The 24,009-nt window shown below is 45.0% G+C and overlaps 1 long non-coding RNA gene across 1 annotated transcript; it reads left to right on the plus strand.

Annotated features, from left to right (window-relative positions):
- Positions 1–156: 156 nt before the first annotated feature.
- On the plus strand, positions 157–22,761 carry LOC149524036 (uncharacterized). Its single transcript, XR_016350125.1, has 3 exons — positions 157–367; positions 5,001–5,181; positions 22,317–22,761. It is a non-coding gene; the product is annotated as an uncharacterized LOC149524036 (long non-coding RNA).
- The last annotated feature ends 1,248 nt before the right edge of the window (positions 22,762–24,009 follow it).

Consider the following 24,009-nt stretch of genomic DNA (forward strand, 5'->3'; position numbering starts at 1 on the left):
TTCCTCATCCATTCCTCTCCTCTCTTTATCTTCTTCCTGTTCTCTGACTCACACTAATTTGTGCCATTCATGTGTATGCTGGGCCCACCAAACAGCTATCTTGTACACTTATCATGGCCAGGCCGGCTGTACCTTGGATCTGCCTGGACTGTCTGCTCCCCCTGAGGCTGCGCTGGTCGCCATGATGGAGGAGTGGCTGCTGAATGATGCAGCACCCCCATGCACCGGGTCACAATGCCATTGATCCAGATCTTGCTGGGCTGCCTCTCTGCCATGCTGAGCAGCACAGAATGGCCAGCCCGGCTGCAGCGAGTGTGCTCTCTGGCTAATGGTTCTTATCCACGAGAAGAGAGTGCCGAGGCCAGAGGTGCGTGTTTACATACAGCGGAGCTGACAGCCACTGGGGGGCGCCAGGGCAAGGTGCGCTGTGCCCCCACAAGGGGCGGGGCCAAAAGCAGTCAGTCCTTAGCACCTCCCAGATTATGGAGCATCTCTCTCCCCCCAGCTCTCAGAGTTCCCTGGCATGATGCTCTGGTGGTGATTCAAAGGGGCCTGGGATTCTGGCTGCTGATGTAATAATGGTGGAGGCTGCCAGGAGCTCCGGCCCCCTTTGAATCGCTAGTTCCCAGGGTAATTGTCCCCTTTCCTCCCCTTCTCAGCGGGCCTGTTTGCATAGGACCCAGGGGCAGGTTAATCTGGCCCTGCCTCTCCCTGCAGTTAAAAAAAAAAACAGACCCCCATCGTGTGAATGACAACACGGTTCTCGTCCTCGCTGCACTCCTCTGCCGCTGGGCAGGGTTATATTCCCATCCCTGCCCCCCTGTCTGCCAGTGACTTTGGACGTCTCTTCAGTGGGCCCTTGAGTGCCTGAGGATGTAGCTTCGCCGCATGCTAAGCACAGGCAAGGAATTATAGAGTCAGCTAAGCTGTGGTAGCCTAGCTTGGCTTGTGAGAGGTTGGCCCCTTCCTGTGCTGCCAAGCCCTGTGTTCAGACTGCTGCTCTCTGTGGCCCTGGCAAGCCATACATCTCTCTGGGCACCTATCCCAAGATTCACAGTGCTCCCACCTGCTTAGCCTCTCTGTGTGCATGTTTACTGGATAGCCTATCTGCTTTCCACAGGCAAGGCTCATCCACGCACTCACTCCTGGGATCCAGTTACCCAGTGCCAGGTGGAACATGCCCTCTCTGGCATCTGTCATTGTCCGTGAGCTGCCTGTGTGACCACCACCAGCCAAATTCAAACCTGGGACCTCTAGAGCTTAGTGTAGGAGCCGCTATAGCTTGAGCTATAAAACCAGCTGGCTCTCAAATTAGGCTGTAGAGCTCACTTGTTCTTATCTCTTACTGTAAGTAGGCTAAGTGCCACTACATGGGACAGTGAATCACACCCACTAGGTGTGTGGGTTACACATGCATCTGAGAGAAAGAATCTCCCCTTTCTGGGATAACTCTATGTTCCTTCCCCAGAGACAGATTGCTCTCTGTCCTACTTCTGTGTGGGCTGTGAGTCAGGGTCCCTTGAGTGAGGTGTCTCCTATATCTATAGCCAACCTTTGAAAAAGGATCTTTTACTATAGGCAGTGGCCTAGTGGCTACTGCATTCATATCTGGGGCTACTTAAGTTTGCAGATGACACCAAACTGGGTGGGGTTGCAACTTCTTTGGAGGATAGGGACATAATTCAAAATGACCTTAGCAAGTTAGAGAAATGGTCAGAGGTAAACAGGATGAGGTTTAATAAAGAGAAATGCAAAGTGCTCCACTTAGGAAGGAACAATCAGTTCCATACATACAAGATGGGAAGCGACTGTCTAGGAAGGAGCATGGCGGAAAGGGATCTAGGGGTCATAGTGGACCACAAGTTGAATATGAGTCAACAGTGTGATGCTGTTGCAAAAAAAGCAAATATGATTGTAGGTGTGTTGTAAGCAAAACTCGTGAAGTCATTCTGCTGCTCTACTCTGCACTAGTTAGGCCTCAGCTGGAGTACTGTGTCCAGTTCTGGGCGCCACATTTCAAGAAAGATGTGGAGAAATTGGAAAGGGTACAGAGAAGAGCAACAAGAATGATTAAAGGCCTAGAGAACATGACCTATGAAGCCAGGCTTCATGAACTGGGCTTGTTTAGTTTGGAAAAAAGAAGATTAAGGGGGGACATGATAGTGGTTTTCAAATATCTAAAAGGGTGTCACAAGGAGGAAGGAGAAAATTTGTTCCTCTTGGTTTCTGAGGACAGGACAAGGAGTAATGGGCTTAAAGTGCAGCAGGGGAGGTTTAGATTGGACATTAGGAAAAAAATCCTAACTGTCAGGGTGATCAAATATTGGAATAAATTGCCAAGGGAGGTGGTGGAATCTCCATCTCTGGAGATATTTAAGAACAGGTTAGATAGAACATCTGTCAGGGATGGTGTAGATGGAGCTGGGTCCTGCCTTGAGGGCGGGGGGCTGGACTCGATGACCTCTCGAGGTCCCTTCCAGTCCTATTATTCTATGATTCTATGATTCCCATCCTTAGGTAAGAACTGCACTGCACGGTAACTTCTTACTGCCAGTTTCCCCTTTTCAAGATGGGGTCTTAGCAGGGCCAAATTAAGACATCCTGGGGCCTTAAACGATATCAGATTTAAGAGGTTCCATAGCATTACCAAAAAACCGTGTGTTAGTCTAACAGAAAGGACAATAAAAACAGAAATAATAAAGTTTTATATTTGCATATGTACTGGTACAGAGGTGAGGATGCAACTAAAAACTAGTCATTTTTTTTATATTTAGAGGCCTCTCGTAATCTGAGGCCCTAGAATGTAATTTACTGCACTTGTGCATAAACCTGGCACTGGCCCCTAAGCTGCAGCAATACTGAGCTGTACCTCAGTTTGCCCAGTTTCAGCTGCCCCTTCAGCAGAGGGGAAATCTTTGCTGACGCACCCCTATCCTTCATGCCCTGCTACCCTCCCTGCACAGCCCCTGTTGCAAAGTTTATATGGCCTTGCATGAGTGATCAGCACCTCAAATGAACAGTGGGTGGAAACATACCCAGGCTGAAAGGAACATCTCCATGAGCAAGCAAAATAGCATGTTTCTGGGGTGATACGGCAATCCGTCCCATGACGTGGGATTCTAATCTGACCCTAATACTGTATATGTGGGTTTGGAATGAAGCAAAATTATGCTGTAATTTACTTACCAAGGATCCGATTTCCTTGTGCTCAACATTTAATTCAGTGTGTGTGTGTGTGTTGTAAGTTCAGGGTGTTGATTAAGCATGACTCCAAGGAGGAAATTATTAATGTAAAAAAAGTGCAGTCAGTGCTTCCCGATAAAGAATAATTGAGCTCACAGTTGACATATGGCATCGTGTGGGCAAACTAATTAAATTTTACATCTTCCCAAGCATTTGTGAATTTTAGACGCAGTTGCTCTATGTATTAATTACACCTCAGAGCGCAAGGAAGGGGCTGTAACTATTTATACACGAATGTGTCTCTCAATAGGAAGTGCTTTGGTGTATTTAGAATCACGCACAAAAATAACTTCATGAAATCCTGGGGGTCAAACCTGCCTCTGCAGCATACAGCTGGGGACCCACCCAGGACAATTCATCACGGGGCAGGATCTCTCTGTTGCAGCTGGCAAGCTGTGCTGATCGTGGCTTTTCACTGGGCTTGTGCTTACAGAATGCAGACGGCATGGCGCATGTAATCATATGGTTGGTATCATGTGATTAATATGGAACTGATTCTGTTAAGCCTTTGAGTGCATTCAGGATGAATTAAGCATTTCCAGAAACCTGTAGACGTGTCCTGATGCTAAAAAAGAAAATGCTGTCCCTTCTCGCTGTCTCTCCTGGCGCCTGAATGGTCAGCACACCCCCAGTAGGGCCACCCTTTTCAGGTGATGGTGTTACCTGTTGCTGTATGGTGCATGTCCGGCTTTCTTGAATGGCTGCAGCACACAGCACACTTTTTTTGCTCTGGCTCTTTCCCCCGCATTATATGACAAAGTGACCACGTCTGTTCTCCTGCACTCTTCTGCATTATCCCCTTCCAGGACAGGGTAATGTCTTAAACCCGTTTTAAAAATAGAGCGATCACTGGGACACCAACCAGGAACATCAGCATTCTTATCTAAGCTCTGCCACTGATGAGCTGTGACCTTGAGCAAGTCACTTGACTGCTCGTCCCACTTTCATCACCTGTAAAAGGGGGGCTAATGTGACTTACTTAGCTAGCTCATGGAAGTGTTGTGAGGCTCAGCTGGGTAATGTCGCTCCAGTGCTTTGAAAAGTGCTACGTGAGAGCGGAACACTGTGATTGCATGGATCTGGGTGCATTGCATGTAGCTAATGCAGCATTTAATAGGCAGTTTAAATATTTATCTATCCCCTTAGTGAGGCCTTAGAAACAGTTTCGGATTGTCTTGGGTGAGCTGCCTGTGAGATATTAGGAGGCCTTCTAAACTGTCCTATTAGTGTGATTTCATCACTAAAGGGAACATCTATTGTGTCTGTTTAACAGCTGAATGGAAGAGCATGCAGAATGTTTGGTGATTAGGAAAATCGTTTTCTGCCTGATTGCTGCTCTGACAGAGAGAATTTCCTCAGATGATGGCAGTGGTCTCCAAACTCTTTACCTCACCCCCCTTTCTGCTGTCTGTGCCTCCCCTTACCCCTCAGAGCCAGGGCCAGGAACATGGCTCCGAAATTGAGGGACACAGACAGAGGTAAGGGGGCTGAAGCTGGGACCCTAACTGCAGGTGGGACAGGAGTCTCAGTTGGGGGTCTTGGCCAGCAGCTTGGGCCCTGTGTGTGGGACTAGCAGCTGCAGCAGGAAGTGGATCCCCGGGAGCAGGGGCGGTAGCTGGGACTGGGGCCAAGGAAGAGGGCTGAGGGATGTTCCCTCCTGGGCCAGACCTCAGCTGCACCCCGTGAACATTTCTCCATGCCCCCAGCAGTGCACGGATTTGAGACCTCTGGATTATGGACTCTGTTCTGCCCCCTAGGAGCATGCACGGTGATCTCTGACCTGGACCTCTAGCCAGCCCCCAACAAATGCGTCCACTGGGGTGCGAAGAACCGAGGAGGCCACGCAGCAGGCAGCCCAGAAGCGCTAAGGAGGAGCGAGAATACCCAGCAGCTCCTCAGCAAAGTCGCAGGCCAGCAGTGATCTGGTCCTCTCTTGGGGTACGTCTACACTACAACGTTAATTCGAACAAAGCTAATTCGTACTAACGCATCCAGACTAAAAAACTAGTTCGAATTAGCATTTTGCTAATTCGAACTAGCATGTCCACATTAAGTGGACCCTGAACCGGGCTTAAGGATGGCCGGAAGCAGTGCCGGCAGGGCATCAGATGAGGACTTAGAGCGTGGAGATGCTGCCTCAGGCTAGCCGAGGGCTGTGCTTAAAGGGTCCCGACCCCCACCCCGGACAGACAGTTCTCAGGGGTGTCCCGCTTGCAAACCAGTCCTGGCTTGGAGTGCTCAAAGTACCCACACTGGGCACATCACAGCACTCGGCCATCAGCCCGGCTGCATTTGCCGCAGGCTGCCATCTGGGGAGAGGGGGCAATTGGGGGGCTGCAGGAGAGCTTCCGCCCGCAGAGCCAGCCCAGTCCTCCCCATTGGGGGCTCGTGCCCCATTCCTCCCTCACCTCCTTCCACTTACCCTTCCCTAGCCCCTCTTCTTGATGTACAAAATTAAGATAATGTGTCTTCCAAAATGGAATCTGTCTTTATTGAACAAAACTGGGGGAGACTGGGAAAAAGAGGTGGGAGAGGGGAAGAGCGAGGCTGGGAGAGGGGAGGGCAACTAAAATGATCAGGGGTTAGGAACAGGTCCCATATGAAGAGAGGCTAAAGAGACTGGGACTTTTCAGTTTAGAAAAGAGGAGACAGAGGGGGGACAGGATGGCGGTCTCTAAAAGCAGGAGTTGGGTGGAAAGGGTGCATACAGAAAAGTTCTTCATTAGTTCCCATAAAGAAGGACTAGAGGACACCAAAGGAAAGGAATGGGTAGCAGGCTTCAAACTAGTAACAGAAAGTTCTTCTTCACAAAGCAAAGAGTCAACCTGTGGAACTCCTTGCTGCAGGAGGCTGTGAAGGCTAGAACTACAACAGAGTTTAAAGGGAAGTGAGGTAAAGTGATGGAGGTTGGGTCCATGGAGTGGTATTAGCCAGGGGGTAGGAGTGGTGTCCCTGGCCAAAGTTTGTGGAAGGCTGGAGAGGGATGGCATGAGACAAATGGCTTGGTCACTGTCTTCGGTCCATCCCCTCCAGGGTCCCTAGGGTTGGCTGCTGTCGGCAGACAGGCTACTGGGCTAGATGGACCTTTGGTCTGACCCAGGATGGCCATTGTAAGCTCAGGGCTCAGGGTTGGGGGTCTCAGTGGACCCCCTTGATTCTCTTGCACACCTGCTCCTGGGTGGCCAGGCTGGCAACTCTCCTGCCCTAGCTGGCCACTTTCCTGTGTCTAGTGCGGAGATCGTGGACGAGGTCCCGGGAAGAGGGGGAGGGCTGGGTCATCGGGTGGGTGGCTCTATCCGTGCCAGGTGCAGGGTCTGCTGGCTGGGTGCTGGCAGGCTTGCACCTGGCACGGGCACCGTAGCCAGCCTGTGCCCCTTTAAGGGGTCCGGGGCCGGGAGGGGGGCATAGAGTTTCCCTGGTGTTGGCCAGAGTGGCCACCAGGGAAACCTGGGGAGGGCTAGCCTCCCACTAGTTCGAATTAACGGGCTACACAGCCCTTAATTCTAACTAGCTAGTTCGGACTAGGCTTAATCCTCGTAAAATGAGGTTTTCCTAGTTCGAACTAAGTGCTCCGCTAGTTCGAATTAAGTTCGAAGTAGCGGAGCGCTAATGTAGCACCTATTAAAGTTAATTCGAACTAGCGTCCGTTACCAAGATTTTGGTAAGTGGTCAAGGAACACACTTTTCTATGGAGAAGTTGTGGGGTCTGGGATGGAGGTTCGGCTCAGAAAGAATCTTGGGGTAGGGAATTGGGGTGCAGGAGAGGGTGTGAGGTCCGAGAGGGAGTTTGGGTAAAGGAGGGGGCTGTGACTTGGGGCAGGGGACTGGAGTGCAGGGTCCAGGAGGGGGTATGAGTGCAGAAGAGGATTCTGGCTTGGGGGAGGGGTGTAGGGTCTGGGAGGAAGTTGTGACCTGGGGCAGTGAGCTGGGTTGTGGGAGGGGGTGGGGTACCAGATGCAGGCTTTGGCCAGGAGGCGCTCCCCCAGGCAGCCCCCAGCTAGCAGCCAAGCGGGACCCTCCAGTAGACTCCCTGCCTATCCTCAAAGTGGCTGGCTGCTCCATGTGCCACTCTGTGCCACATGCACTGACTTCACCCCCAGCACAATCTCTCAACTCCCATTGGGTGGTTCTGGCAGCTGAGCGATTGAGCTGGGGTGAAGTCAGTGTGTGATGCCTCTCCTGCCCCCGCTTCCCCCAGTGTGCAGCACAGAGAGGCACATGGCACCGACAGCTGCTTTGAACGGCTTAGGGCTGTTTCCTATCTGAGGATCCCAGCAGGGTGGGACAGATTTATAGGCTTTGCGGGACGGATCTGGCCCACAGGCTGTTTCTTGCCCACCCCTGTGCTAGTGGAAGTCCCCGTCTCTGTGGGTCTCAGGCGGAGAGGCTAATTACAGACATAGGTCATAGCAGACATCTCCTTTACTATGTAATGAACCATGGGAGCTGGCTTTGGGTCGTGGGGGGTAAGCCTGGGGGCTGCTGCTGGGTGCAGGAGCATGGCGGTTCAGAGGGTTGTGGCTGCCAGATGCAGAGGAGCAGTGCTGGGGGATCAGAATGTTTTCTAATCACTGGTGCTAGACCAGCGCTCGCTGCTCCTGAAACCGGTTGTGCTGGTCTGCCAGTGTTCCTTGTGTGGGCAAGTCCCACACTACAGAATGTGGCTGCAAGGATGCCATCCGATATGTGGCATTGCTTGTCCCCACCTGCTTATTTCCAGGTTATTTATTGTGATTATACAACTTCAGTAGTTTCACAAAATAGAAAGAAATACTAGTATTTGCTATTCTGGTGTTACTCCTTCTCCCAGCAAAGTCTGAAGGCTCAGGTAGGTCCCACATCTTCTGTATCCATAGTAATGCTCCAGCAGCCTGATGAAGTTAAAATATGGAGCTAGTCTTTATTTTCTAATTCCAGTCTTTTCTCTTCTGAACATCACTGGCCGCTTTGGAGCATCTCTCAAATGAGGAATGGCTATGACATGAGACTGAGGGTGTGTCTACACTGAAGCATTTTTCTGGAAAAATATCTGTTTTTCCAGAAAAACAATACTTGCGTCTACACTGCTATTGAGTTCTTTGTGTGTGTGTGTGCTCACCATCAGAAATTAGGGGCCGCTTTTAGAAATGCTGACAGAACTCATTGTAGTGTGCAGGGAGGAGCAGCACTCAGGGAATTAATGATCCCATCATTATTTGTCTTGAAAAAACTTGGAATAAATGCAGACTCACTAAAGATAAGGTTACAATCCAGAAAAACAAAACCATGTCAATATCACATATAGCAGAGCCTCAGAATTTTGAAAACCAGAGTTGTGAATTGACCCAGTCAACCACACACCTCATTTGGAACTAACCTTTAATCGGGCGCAGCAGAGACAATCCCCCAACAAAACAAAACAAACCACCCCAAATACAGTTCTCTGTTAAAAAATAAAGGGAAGGCGTATAAAAGGATTGGCAGGGCAAGGAAACTTCCTGTGCTTGTTTCATTTAATAAAGATAGTTACAAGCAGTGTTTTTATTTTGCATAGCTGTATTTTCCTCCAGGGTAGATTGGCAGAGGCCCTGGAGGTTTTTCTCCTTCCTCTGTAGCATGGGGTACAGATCACAGCTGGAGGATTCTCTGCATCTTGGGGTCTTTAAACTATTTGAAGGCTTCAATAGCTGAGATATAGGCGAGAGGATTATTCCAAGAGTGGGTGGGTGAGATTCTATACCTGAATTGTGTAGGGGGTCAGACTAGATGATCATAATGGTCCCTTCTGACCTTAAAGTCTATGAGTCTATTGGATTGCATTGCAAAACTGTATTAAGTCCACGTGAAATTGTAAACTTGTGAAAGAACAACCATAATGATTTGTTCAGCGTTACAAACATTGCAGAGTTACAAACCACTATCATTCCTGAGGTGTTTGTAACTCTGAGTTTTTACTGTATATGATTCCAAGAGAAATTAGAAAACAACTGTCTTCTCCCCCTCCCCCAGTTCAACCTGGAGTCTAACTATGAACTCAGCTGAGGACAAACGCAATTATTTTACATTGTATTATATTTTATTGGCATTTTAGTTACAATGTACAATGCCCCATCAATTTGTGCATTTTCCATGTGTAAATCAATGTTGTTAATACAGTGCCCAGCAGCTTATCCTAGATGGCTCTTGTTGTTTTGCTGACAGTGCAAATATATTTGCATTTAGAAATGTATCCAATATAATGCATTTTAATATAATGTAATAATGGGACTACTGCAGATCTCCTTGGTGCATGGATTAGAATGCAGCATTAGAATACAAAGCTATTAAAATAGCAATACAGTGTGCTTTGCAGAAGCATATGGAACGGATCACCTTCAAATGGATCTAATTTAGTGCTATTGGCATAACAGAAATTATCCTAACAGCTCTGAAGTCTGTTGAAAACCAATGGCAAATAGTGATAGAAATGTAGCCGTGTTAGTCTGGTGTAGCTGAAACAAAATATAGGACTATGTAGCACTTTAAAGACTAACAAGATGGTTTATTAGATGATGAGCTTTCGTGGGCCAGACCCACTTCCTCAGATCAAATAGTGGAAGAAAATAGTCACAATCATATACACCAAGGAGTGTATCCTTTGGTATATATGGTTGTGACAATTTTCTTCCACTATTTGATCTGAGGAAGTGGGTCTGGCCCACGAAAGCTCATCATCTAATAAACCATCTTGGTAGTCTCTAAAGTGCTACATAGTCCTGCATTTTGTTTCAATGGCAAATAGGGACCCATACTGAACACAGAGAATTAAATATAGAACATAGTGCAAATTCTTGGACAAAACCGATCACTTCAAACCTGAACTGCATCAGTGGTTTGGAGGGGGATATGCAAGGCTGCTCCTTGAGTTTTCTCCATTCTAGCCACCTTGCTTACCATTGGTTGTACCCAAAGTGACCATGTGACCAGGTACCTCCTGAGCTGGGTGTTCGGCAGTTAAGTGATTTAGGTCAATACCAACAGGTCATACCAAAGGGATGCTTCTATCTTTTGTTTCTCCTACCCTAGGATGACATTCCTTCAACTTCCTAGCATTCCTTCAGCAATGCCTCACTGATGTAGACCAGGTCGATGCCGGAGGAGAAATTCGATATAAACATGCAACACCAGCTATGAGAATAGTGAAGCTGGAGTGGCTGAACATTAAATCAGATTTCTGCAGTAGTCCCATTTCTAGAAGTTGACGGGAAAAGCTCTCCCGTTGACTTCCCTTACTCCTCACAGCGTTGTGGAATACTGGGGTTAACAGGGGCACAATCAGCATTTCATTTAGCAAGTCCTGACTAGACTCACTAAATCAAACCCCAGGAGGTAATCTCTGGAGTGTTGATTTCCAGAATGTTGATCTCTGGTAAGTATAGGCAAAGCCTGAAAGTAAATGACAAAACAGACCTTTGGAGCCACATAGCTTGCACCATTCTGGTACAATTAGATGTAAATGAGAAGTGCTAAACTTACTACAGAATAAATTTTCCCTGCAGCAAACTTAATGTAAATGATAAAGGACCAAGGTTAAGAAGATATTTCCTGGATGATGATCAGATTTTTTTCGGGGGAGGAGGTGTCTCATGACCTCATCTAACCTCTTTGATTTGTTTTCTCTCTGGATTTTGATGATGGAATTGTCAGACATCATTTATCTAGATGTCTACTGTGCAATTTTAAAAATGGTACTGACTTCCCCCATGTCCACGCTGTATCGTCTTCAAATTTGCAGTATATTTTTGTGTTTTATAAATTTGTCTTTCAGCCTAGATCATATATAGAGTACATCTTGCTATTGATATGTTGGATAGCCCTGGCAGTCTTTAGTAAATTTATGAACTAGTCCTGGCACATTTGACAGATAACACTCGAAATACAAATGTCAAAACATATTTAGATTTTTCCCTTTTCCTAACTAGCCCTGAAGAAAATACAAACCCTTCTTGACAGAATCAGTTCAGTCATCTCCTCTAGGTCATGCCTTAAGTGTTTGGGAGAATCTGCCTCTTAGAGCCATATAGATCCATCACTGCTATATTAAAAAAAAAAAAAAAAAAAAAGCTCTGTATCCCGAGGCAGAATTATTTAAGAAAATCTCAACAAGGTTAGATAGTGCTGTATATTGAGGACACTTTTAAAACATAAAAGGAAATTGGCAATATTTGAATTAATTTATACTACATTCTTGGATTGTACTATGTGATGGGGGAAGCCAGTTACTTTGATTTTTCTGAGTTATAGTCTAGTCTGTTAATTTACACTTATGTTTATTCACTGCAGCGTGAAAATGCTGTCAGTTAAAGCTAATATTTATAGCTGCTCTCTAAATGGTAATGTCAGTGTGGGGTATATTTAGGACCTTGTTCAATAAAATACACAAGTTTAATCCCATTGACTTGAATTATCATTATTGTTATGGGTTAGGCTAAACCTTCTTTAAACTGGTGAGTGTATCAGCTACTATTTATTACAGATACATGTAAGAAACAATTAAGGTCCTATAAGAGACCAGATAGCTGACGCAGCAGCAGCTTCCCCTCAGATAGAGCCACATGTCACTCTGCAAACCAAACACCCATGCAAATCTTATGTCTGAAGAGAGGTTTTGCTGGCTATTGTTTGAATATAAATGCATGGAAGTGTGTGTGTGTGTGTGAGAGAGAGACAAAGAGTGTGTGCATGCCCATACACATACACCCCCCCCAACACTAAAAAGGAACTGCAAGTCAATGATGCAGCCAGAATAAGCACTGGGTGCATGGCCTTTAGCAAAAGAGAGAACTAGTTTTTTGGGACTAAGTACTGTCTAAGGAGGCTTGGAACTGTGAGCAAAGAAACTATCTCCTGCTGTTTGATGTCTGCTGTGTTTAGGGAAACGTGGTTTTATAATAAACAAGATTGTCTCAAACATACCCAACTCCAACATCAGTTTCTTCTCTTAACTGAAATCATAGGACCCCAAATGTCCACTAACCTGCTGGGTCACAAAGGGGTAACATTTACTATATATAATGCAGTATCCTGTAGGGCAGTAGTGCCCAAATTTTTCGGCATCATGCCCCCTTTTTGATTTTTGAAAACCCTCATGCCCCACCCCTCGCAAAAATAGCAGCAAAACTTGTTGAGCCCCTCTCCCCCAAAAAGGAGGGACTGACCAGGGCAGCAAAACTTGTTGGGGAGCGGGGAGGCTGGATCGCCTTGTGCCCCCCTGGAATTTCTTCACACCTCCCCCAGGGGAACATGCCCCCCAATTTGAGAACCCATGCTCTAGGGACTCTGAATTAGAGAGCCGGACCCCACTGTGAGTGGCCTTGTAAACACACAGAGTAAAACATCAGTCCCTGCCCCAAGTATCTTACACTTTAGGTATAAATGAATAAGACTGCTCACAGGCTTGACGTTATCCTCATATTCAAAAGCTTTAGAGGGGTAGCCAAATTAGTCTGTAACTGGAAAAACTTAAAAGACAAAAACAGTCTTGCAGCACCTTAGAGACTAATAAAACATGTAGATGGTATCATGAGCTTTCGTGGGCACAACCCACTTCTTCAGATGAAATTATAGTCATGCATCATTTATACTAAAAGATGCTTGAGGCATGGACTGTCTTTTCCTTTGGGGCTGTGTCTAGACTACATGCCTCTGTCGGCAGAGGCATGTAGATTAGGGTTGTAGGCAAAGGTAAATGAAGCCACGATTTAAATGATTGCGGCTTCATTTACATTTACATGGCTGCCGCGCTGAGCTGACAAACAGCTGATCAGCTGTTTGTCGGCTCGCTGCTAGTCTGGACGTTCCCCCTGTCGACATCAAAGCCCTTTGTCGGCAGCCCCGTTATTCCTCGTGGAATGAGGTTTACCGGGGATGCCTACAAAGGGCTTTGATGTCGACAGGGGGAACGTCCAGACTAGCGGCGAGCCGACAAACAGCTGATCAGCTGTTTGTCGGCTCAGTGCGGCAGCCATGTAAATGTAAATGAAGCCGCGATCATTTAAATCGCGGCTTCATTTACCTTTGCTGAATAAACAAATCTACATGCCTCTGCCGACAGAGGCATGTAGTGTAGACGTACCCTGGGTGTTTACAGTGTTGCTGGTCCTAGATCATAAATTAAGCATATGCCTAAGGGTCTGTGTAGTTATAGCGTTATTCTGCAATCTATTTAGGCATGATCTTAACTTTATTAAATCAATAGAATTTCAGCAGATGCTTAAATGCTTTGCTTACTCAGGGCTCTAGTCAGAGATGTAGCTGAGATTATAGACTCTCTACGTGATTGCAAATTATTTTTAAAAATGAGAACTTTAAGTCTCAATATAATATAGTGGGTGTTCAAATAATGCTTTTGAAAGAGAAATAATATTGTGTATTTGTCTCTCTATTGCATGCCAACACTGTAGACTTATTTATCGAAAGTCTACATCATTTAGCCTTTAACAAATATCAGGCATAAAAGACCAAAGCTGCCTTTCTTGAACACTCTAAATTCCCACTGACTTCAGTGGCTGTTTTGGGAACACTGGGATTATAGCATTGGACTCAAAGGCTATGTCTACATAGCAGCATTATTTTAGTATAACTGATGTTATTCTGAAATAATATAGTCACACAAGCAGTTATTTTGACATAATGTTGTTGAGCTGGAAGACTGCTTACTCTGACTCCTGTAACCCTCATTGTACGAGGAGTAAGGGAAGTCGGGAGAAAAGTGCTCTATCTCAAAATAACTGCAGTGTAGACAGCGCAAAAAGTTGAAATAAGCTATTTCGACTTAAGCTACATAATTAGTGTAGCTCAAGTTGCATAGCTTATTTCGAGTTTAGCCATGCTGTGTAGATATACCCCTGAGTGTGACTGTGGCTAAAGAGGCATCAGATTTCACATCAAAGCAGATCTGATAGCTCCAGGGAAAACATACCTGTGATTAACCAGTACAGCCACAATATGTCACCAGTACTCCACACAAGTTATATTGCTAATGCAGAGTGAATAAAATCTTTGTGCTGGTGAAGGAAAAAAACATCATGCAGACAAGTGAGAAGAAAGTAAGTGGAGTGAAGGAGAGAAGAGGAGAAAGAAATTCCTGCTAAGCCAAGAGTGGAGACATGATCCCTAGATGGTGACAGTAAGGAATCAGATTTCACAATGCTCTTGCTATGAGAATTAGCAGTTGAAGACTCTGTTCTCTATCAAGCATGTTTAGCCACAGTAATCAGGGAATGGTGTGTAGGCAGGGCCAGTCATTGGAAATGCACCTAGACATTATTGGACTTATCTGAATATATTGCCCTGCTACTTTGAAGAGGTGGTCGCATTCTCCAGGCGTGTGCATCAGTCGGGACTGAAAATCATGCATTCATGTGCCCCCACTCTAGGGATCTTTCCGCAGCACTGTCTTGAGACATTTCCTTAACAGCACGGTGGGTTGATTCTGTTCTTTCCAGCAGCAGCAGCTGCAGGGAGTAACGGAGCGAGTAACATGCAGTAGGTACAGTGAACTTACTAGCAAAACAACATTGTCAAAAATGAAACGAATGGCAGTAACCGCACCTTAGCCACTGTTTATAAGTGAAAAGAAAACAAATCCAAAGGAAAAGGGTGGGGAAATGCGATAACCAGCCAGTGATGTAGGTCATTGTCTATCACTCCTGGAAGAGTTTGCTTGTGGATTGAGACTCCTGTGCAGTCTATTAACCTGGACTGCTCTGGTTCTTCCTGACTGAGCACTGTAAGCCTGGAATAGCCACAGAAGTCCAAGCAGTTATTTGGTTCATGTGTCAAGCCTCTAAGTGCTGCTGGGGATCATGCTATCTGACCAGGGTTTTCAGTCAAGGTCCTTACAGTGTCCATCAATGACCACAGCTCTTGGCTCATTCTACCCACGTCCAATTTCATTTCCTACATATTGTGCAGAAGATGTTCCTGGAGAGGCGTTTTTAGCTGCTTATAGAATCATAGAAATATGTCTGGAAAAATCCTTAAGAGGTCATCTAGCTTAGCAACCTGTGGTGAGGCAGGACCAAGTAAACCTAGATTATCCCCGGCAAGTATCTGTCCCACTTGTTCTTCAAAACTTCCAGCGATGGGGCTTCAACAACCTCCCTTGGTAACGTATTCTAGTACTTAGCTGGTCTTATAGATAGAAAGTTTTCCTAATTTCCAACCTAAATCTCTCTTGCTGCTTATGAAGTCAATTACTGTTTGTTCTACTTTCCATGGACTTGACTCCAATCGATCACTGTCTTCTTTAATAACAGCCCGTTACTTATTTGAAGATGATGATCAGGTCCCTTCAAGTTTCTTTTCCTGAGATTAAACCTTCCAGGTTTTAAAACTTTTCCTCATAGGTCAGGTTTTCTAAACCTGTTATTATTTTTATTGCTCTCTTCTGGACTCACTCCATTTTATCCACATCTTTCTTAATGGGTGGTGCTCTTAACCGTGCATGGTGTTCCAGGTGAGGCCTCACCAGTGCTAAGCAGAATGCAACAATTACGTCCTGTGTCCAGAGGTCCCTGTGAGCTGTGCACTTGTGTGGCCACTCAGGAGAGATTGAAATGCTGCCCAGCTTATTAGCAGAAAGACCACAGCTAGGTCTGTGTTTCTGTCGGTCATGCACATTTGCACATGCCTCAGTGCACACAAAAATTATTCCACACATGGATGGAAAAGATCTGCATGTGGATGGAAAAGATTAGAGGGAGCATTGCTCATGTCTTACATCTGACATTCCTAATAATACACCCCAGAATGATGTCAAGTATCAGCGGGATAGCCATGTTAGTCTGGATCTGCAAAAGCGACAAGGAGTCCCTGTGGCATCTTATAGACTAACAGATGTATTGGAGCATAAGCTTTCATGGGCAAAGACCCACTTCGTCAGATGCATCTGACGAAGTGGGTCTTTGCCCACAAAAGCTTATGCTCCAGAATGATATTAGCCTTTTTGGTGACTGCATCACACTGTAGGTTCATACTCAATTTGTGGTCCACCAGCTCTTTTTCTGCACTGCTACTACCTAGCCACTTATCCCCAATTTTGTAGTTTTGCACTGATTTGAGTTTTCCCTTCCAAAGTGTAGTACTTTGCATATGTCTTTACTGAATTTCATCTTGTTAATTTCAGACCAGTTTTCCAATTTAGCAAGGGTCTCTTTGAATTCTAATCCTGTTCTCCAAAGTGTTTGCAACACTGGCCAGGTTCGTGTCATCTGCAAATTTAATAAACAAACTTTTTACTCCCTCATCTAAGTCATTAATGAAAATATTGAATAGTACCAGTCAGAACCCTTTGGAACATAATTAGGTATGGTCTCCTACTTTGAGAGTGAACCATTGATAACTACTCTTACTTTCTCCATACCAATCATGATTTTATAGACATCTATCATATCCACCCTTAGTCTCCTCTTTTCTAAGATGAAAAGTCCCAGTTTTATTAATCTTTCCTCATACGGCAGCTGTTCCAAACCCCTAATCATTTTTGTTGCCCTTTTCTGAACTTTTTCCAATGCCAAAATATGTTTTTTGAGATGAGGTGACCACATCTGCATGCAGTATTCAAGATGTGTGTGTTCCATGGATTTATACAGAGGCAATAAAATATTCTCTGTCTTAATCCCTATCCCTTTTTTAATGATTCCTAACATTTTGTTTGCTTTTCTGACTGCTGCTGCACATTGAGTGGATGTTTTTAGAGAACTATCTACAATGACTCCAAGATCTCTCTCTTACATGGTTATAGCTAATTTAGTCCCCATCATTTTGTACGTATAAATTGGGATTATGTTTTCCAATATGCATTTATCAACATTAAAATTAATCTGCCATTTTTTGTTGCCCAGGCACCTTGAACTTTTGAACTTAAGTCTGCTTTCGACTTAACTATTGTGAGCAGTTTACTATAACCTGCAATTTTGCCACCTCAGCCCTTGTCTACACTAGGGAGTTATTTCAAAATAACTCCCCTTATTTTGAAATAACAAGCAGAGTGTTCACACTGCCAAGCCTGTTATTTCAAAATAAGGGGCTGGTTATTTTGAAATAATAACTCCTGCTTTCCTTGGGGTACGTCTTGACAGCGGGGCTATTTTGGGATATGTCTGGTATCCTGAAATAGTGTTTTCCACATCTTAACAGCACTCCTGTTATTCCGAAATGCAATTGAAATAATGGGCTTGTTGATATCCCAGTAAACCTTGTTCTATGAGGATTAAGGGACTTGTCGGAATAGGGTTAATTCAAAATTAAAATAGACTATCTCAAAATAAGCTCGAAATAAGTAAATTTTGTCATTAGCTTAATTTGAGCTAGTACCACTATGTAGACACACCTTTGGAGAATAAGCTTATTTTGAAACAGTTATTTTGGGAGTTATTATTTCAAAATAAGTTCTTTCAAAATAATTAACCTCACGATTAATCCCTTTCTCCAGATCATTTATGAATATGTTGAATAGGACTGGTCCCAGTACAGACCTTTGTGGGACAACATTAGTTATCTCTCTCCATTCTGAAAACTGACTATTTATTCCTACCCTTTCTTATCTTTTAACCAGTTATTAATCCATGAGAGGACCTTCCCTTTTATTCCACAGTAGCTTACCTTGCTGAAAAGCCTTTGGCGAGGAACCTTGTCAAAGGCTTTCTGGAAATCTAAGTACACTGGATTCCTGTTGTCCACATGCTTCTTAACCCTTTCAAAGAATTCTAGTAGATTCGTGAGGCACAATTTCTCTTTACAGAAACCATATTGACTTTTCCCCAACAAATGATGCTCATCTACGTGTCTGGCAATTCTGTTCTTTATCAGAGTTTCAAGTCATGTTTCACATGCCCACTGTGTTTGCGGCGAAGGGGAAGGTTCCCAGTGAAAATCGAGACATTTTTACAGGGAAATAGTTTGGCTGCAGTATGTTCCAAAAGGCACCTAACGACCTGGAAAAGCAGTGCATTGGAGAGGCAATGCAATGTAAACTGTTCAGGCTTAGCACCACATCTGAGGCCAGGCTATATCTGAAAAAAGGCATCCACATTTGCAATGGATAAGATGCCCTGAGCCAATAAGTGTCACTGATAGATCCAGGGCACAGTTCTGTGCACAAATGGCTCCACAGGGTTTAGCAAGGTGGATGCTGAACTCCTCTACTACACTAAACCCGGCAGCTCGGCTTAAGGTATGCAACTCCAGCTATGTAGAATAGGTAGCTGGAGTTGGCTTTCCTTAAGCTGAGCTTGGCACCATCCCCACAGCAGGAGACAGCAGACACTCCCATCGGCTTCCCTTATTCCTTGCAGAAGGAGGAGGGTTGGATACCAGCGGGAGCTGCTCTCAGTGTTCGATTTAGTGAGTCTTGACTAGATTCACTCAATTGAACTCCAGAAGATCAATCGCAGCAGCGGTGATCTTCCTTTTAGTGTAGACAAGGCCTCATCAGTTGCCTTGTCTTGCCCCCAGCCAGAGGAAGGAGACATCTGCCAAGGTTCAGCCCTATATCTGGCCAAACTGAGTCAAAGTTAAATGGAAAAGGTGCTGAACTCTGATCCACCAGGTCCAGTTTGGGTGTACAAAGGCAGTTTGCCTCTTAGAAGCAAACCCTGTAAGTAAGCAAGTAAGTAGTATTCACCACCTGACTGGCTGACCCCCATTTCATTTGACATAACAACGAAGCATTAGGCGAAGAGCAAAGCCAGCTTATGGTTCTGAATGACTGCAAAGTAAAACCAGTACTTTATCTGATTGTATGTACAGTACTCCAGGGCCAATTAACTTGGAAAAGGATTACACTGAGCAGCCTTTGATACATTCAGGAAGCAATGTACTTTCTGAAGGTCATTGATTAAAAGTCTGGTTTTGGGGTTACACAGGTTGAAATATGCCAATATCTGGAAAGTCCATAAATTCTCACTAGCTCAGTAAAACAGTGGGTGAGGATGCTAGTGATTTAGATGTTCTAAAGCAATGTAAAGTTAAGGAAACCATCCCCTCTTATAAGCAACCAAGGAAGGGGAAGGAAAGGTGACAGCTTAGTTTGATACGTAGCCATGGCAGGGGTCCTACTGAGAATGGACTTATAGATGTAGGAAGGCGCATTGCCCTGTAGGCAGTGACTCCCACTTCTTTAATTCCTTAGGGGAACTTTGCTTATGGCAACTGGAAAATTTACTTTGTTCTACTTTTGGGTCCAGATTGTGCAAAGAGCTGTGTGAACATAAAGAGAAGCAAGACAGTGCTTCTCCGTGGCCTCCCTGAAACTCGAGTCTGGGAATGCAGGAGTAAGCAGGTGCTGGGATCCTGCTACTCCCCACCAGGAGTGGGTGTGTGAGGAACGGGATAGAGTATTGGCTAGTGTGGTATGTTGAAAACTGTGTTTAAATTAGGAGCTAGCGTTTTAAACTCCCAGGGGCTGTCCTGGCCCTGCTTACAGGCTAGAGGCTCTGTAGAGAAGGATCCAAAGAGCCAGCCTAGCGCAAGAGAGTGAGTGAGCCTGTCAGCGGGCTCCAGGCAAGGTGTGTGTGAGAGGGCTGAGAGGGGAAGAGGCACTCACTGAGGGTTGTGAGCCTTTAGCACTGCCCAGATCACAGCGCCCTCCCCCCTCCCCTTCAGCTACCACAGTAGTAGCAGCAGCCGGGAATCCCAGCCCTTTTGAATTGTTGGGCCCCGAGTCGGTGGGCCCTGTTGCTCTCTGCCAAGGACCCCTGCAGGGATCAGTTCTGTCCCTAAAGCCTTCCTCAATTTGCCTACCTCAGACCCTTCCCTTACCTCAGACGTCCTTCCCTGCCTCTTGTTTTGCTCAGCTCAGCTCTGTTTGAGTCTCCCTTTGCCGCTGAGGTCCGTCACTCGAACTCTGTTACACCTGATTATGGTTCTAAATGGCCCCTATGTGACTATATCAGGGGCAAGGCAGAGGGGTAGCTGCTAGATCTCGGCCCATCTTGCCTTCAAGGTTTCGCCAGCCAGCCTGTGACAGACAGTGACAAAGCTGAAGCACTGTGTTTACCTTTTCCTGTCTGTGTTGACAATGTCTCGTGCAAGTTATTTCTTCATTGTAGGCCTGTCACTCAAAGACAAACGGAGCATTCCTTGCACCACTTTTTATACAGGGTAGCTGACACAAGCACCTGTCACTTGCGTGCAGCTTTGAGACGCATTAAAGCCTCTCTGCACAGCGTACATCACTGTTTGGTTTTAAAGTCTGCTTAAGTTCAATGCAAATTCTTCAGCTCTGACTCATTAATAAATAACAACATTTTGTATTTCTCTTGTACCTTCCATCTGAATATCTCACAGGGTTCTTATAGATATTAATTGATGCCTCATAACACGGCCATGAATTAGGTGTGATCTGCAATTTGTATATGGAGAAATGGAGGCACAGAGCGGTGAATTGACGAATTCCAAGTTGCACAGGAAATCTGTGATCCATCTGTTGCCTCTTGTTTTATACTTAGCTTGCAAGCTCTTTGGAGGGCAAGAACCATATGTTTGCTCTGTGTTTGTAGCACTTTTGCCCACAACCGGGGCTCCTAGGCACTACAATAATGCAAATAAGGCATAACAATAATGATTCTTAGATGATAAGGGACCATTGTAATTATCTGGTCAGACCTTCTTTAAGGCTCAGATTACAGGAGACTCCCTAAATTAGTTCCTGTTTGGACTGCAGTGTGTGTTTTAGAAAAAGAGCCAATCTTGATATAAAAATTGCCAAGGATGGAGAATCCATCAAAATCCTCAGTAAATTGTGCCGAAAGTTAACTAACATCACTGTGAAAAATATGTGACTTATTTCTAGTCTGAATTTGTCTAGGTTGACTTCTAGCCATTGAATCATGTGTTCCTTTGCCTGCCCTCCAGTATCGTTTTTCTGTTCCCTACAGAACATGAACACCGATGGGGGCGGGCAGAGGGAGGCAAAGGAGGTAGTTTCCCCAGGGCCTGGCAATTCAAAGAGACCCCAGGCTACCAGCCACCGCCACTGTTACTGTGGCAACAGTGACAGCCAGAGCCCGGGCCCTTAATCACCACCTGGAGCATTGGGCAGCGCACTCTGGGCGGGGGGTGCACCACGCTCTGGGTGGTGCTGAGGACTGGCTGCCTCCACCTCCACCTCTTCTAGCCGAGGCAGGCCCCACGTTTTATGGGAGCGCGGAGTCAGCCCCCCCCCCTTACCCAGGAGCCCATGGAAGCTCTTGGTGCCCTTGTAAGTGGATTTAGCAAGGGTCTCTTTGAATTCTAATCCTGTTCTCCAAAGTGTTTGCAACCCTGGCCAGGTTGGTGTCATCTGCAAATTTGATGAACAAACTTTTTACTCTTGGTGCCCTTGTAAGTGGATAAGTCTGGACTGTAATCAAGTCATCCCATAACCTTCTTTTGTTAAATGAAGCACACTGCCTGCCTCCAGCCTTACACTTTAAGGGATGTTTTAGAATCTTTTAAGCATTCTTGCTCTTCTCTGCCCCTTCTCCATGAAACCATCTTTTGTCTTTTAATTTAAGGCTGTGTATTGCTTGATTTGCCATCCAAATAGGGTGCTAGAGGAAAATGCTGAAAGTTCTTGACAGTGCGGTGGAATTTAACCCATTTTCTTCCTCTGTCTTTTTTTTTCTTGCCATAAAGAGATTTATAGGCCAGGAGATTTTTTTAAAAAAAGGCAAAAATCACTGCTTAAAAGTACTGTTTTGGAAATAATCATGATCAATTTATAGTTTTCTCTGCTTTTTCCTCTCTCCAAAATATAAATAAATAAAGCTGTTCCTCACTTTTTGAGCTGTCATGTGAAACTCACCATGTGCAGTGAGCTAAAGCAAGGTCTGTGCACAACACAAGTCCCGTGTAAGCCCTATTTTGAGATCTTTAATAATGCATAGGCTATTTGTTTTCCCTATGCACAAGGCTGAATTTCACCCTTAGTATCCTCTTCAGCTTTAACTCTGCACACAGTATGTCTGGTAGAACATATTACTGAGATTTGGTCAGCAAAGTATCATTTTTCTTTCATTGTGAGGATATTCTTGTGTAGATTGTTTCTTTCTGTTCTTTTCTCTTCCTAGAGAAGCAGCAGTATTTAAGGCTGCAAGCCCAAAGAAACGGGTCACTATCAGTTCGGAAATAAACATGTGTTTGCAACAACTGGCAAACATGGAGTGCCTGCAGGACTGGATCAGCTGGTGCAGAAGACATCGCAGACAGGAATTTGACAGCAAATCAAAACAGTGTGATCATAATGAAATCTAGTAGACAGGGGCTTGGCAAACGGGAAGCTGAACAGCAGAGCATTTGAATATTACAATAAGATGCAGGGCAAACCATGTAGATTCATAGATGCCTGTCTGATTAATCTGGTGGTGGCCAAAGACATCATTTAAAAACTCTTTGGAAAATGTTGTTATTTTCACTGTAGCGATGTATTACATTCACATTGCTCCACTCAGTTGTTGTTGTAGATGCCCTCCAATGTGATAATAATGACTGAGACAAATCCTGGTGCCTCGCTTGGTTTTTGTAGTGCTTATTCAGACAAGTTGGGAAACTCAGGCTTCAGTTAAGAACCGATGTCATGTCTACACTACTGGCAAAATGGGCACTGCTGTGATCAATGCAGCGGTTTCGATTTAGAGGTTTGGTGAAAACACGCTAAGTGGATGGGAAAGTGTTTTCTCTTCAACCTCTGTATCCACCTCCCCAAAAGGCGGAAGTTATGTCAATGAGAGAGCATCTCCCATCAAGAGCGCAGTATAGAGAAGGCTGTAAATTAACTTACATTATGCTGATTTCTAAGATCAATTTATAGAATCCATGTAGACCAGCCCTGAGTGATGTCTTTAGGATTTGGCCTATTAGTAGTGTAGAACATTGACATTTACCCAGTACATAACAGAACATGGGCAAGACATGTTCCCTGCTCTGTAGAGATTAACAGTCTAAATAAAAGCAGACAAACAAAAATAAAGCCTAAGTTCAAGAATACAGCAAAGCCTAGTTGTGCAGCTTTCGAGCACTCACGCAGTCTCATTGGAATCACTGGGACAAGTAGCATAAACAATGTGAGCAAGGCCCTCAGTTTTAACTTAAGCAAACTCCTAAGGTGTGTCTACACAGCACGGCTATTTCGGGATACCAGAGGTATCCCAAAATAGCTATCCCCTGTCTTAACAAGCCACTAGTTATTTTGAAATATTTTTCGAAATAACTGGCATGCTATTTCAGCATCCCTGTAACCCACGTTCCACGAGGGTTAAGGGATGTCTCGAATTAGTGCATTATTTTGAAATTTGGCGCTGTGTAGATGCACCAAATTTCAAAATGAGCTATTTTGAAATAGAATTGAAATAAGATATACAAATTGCATATCTTATTTCAAGTTTAGGGTGCTGTGCAGGTGCACCAAGTAAGTCAACAGAAGTTCCCCTGAATGAAAATGGAGTAAAGCCCTCAGGATTTGGCCCAATGAGAAGGAGGCATCAGGAATTTCCTGGGGAAACAGGATGAAAGGAGGAGAGAGAAGGAGCATGCCATATGAAGACCATGAGAATGGCAGAAGGAGGCAAAATAGAGAGTAATGTGTGGGGATGGGACATAGGAACCAGTAGCGATGGGGACCAATGAGAGAGGAGAAATATGTAAAGCCTTGTTTATTGTCTTGCTGGAAGGAAGCATTGGTGGAGAGATTTAAAAGGAAGAAAACCATCTTACTCAGACTGTGTCTACACTACAAATTTCTGTTGGAACTACAATTTGTGTATC

Source organism: Pelodiscus sinensis, chromosome 7 (genome assembly GCF_052426305.1).
Source record: "Pelodiscus sinensis isolate ZL-2025 chromosome 7, ASM5242630v1, whole genome shotgun sequence".
Taxonomy (NCBI): Eukaryota; Metazoa; Chordata; order Testudines; family Trionychidae; genus Pelodiscus; species Pelodiscus sinensis.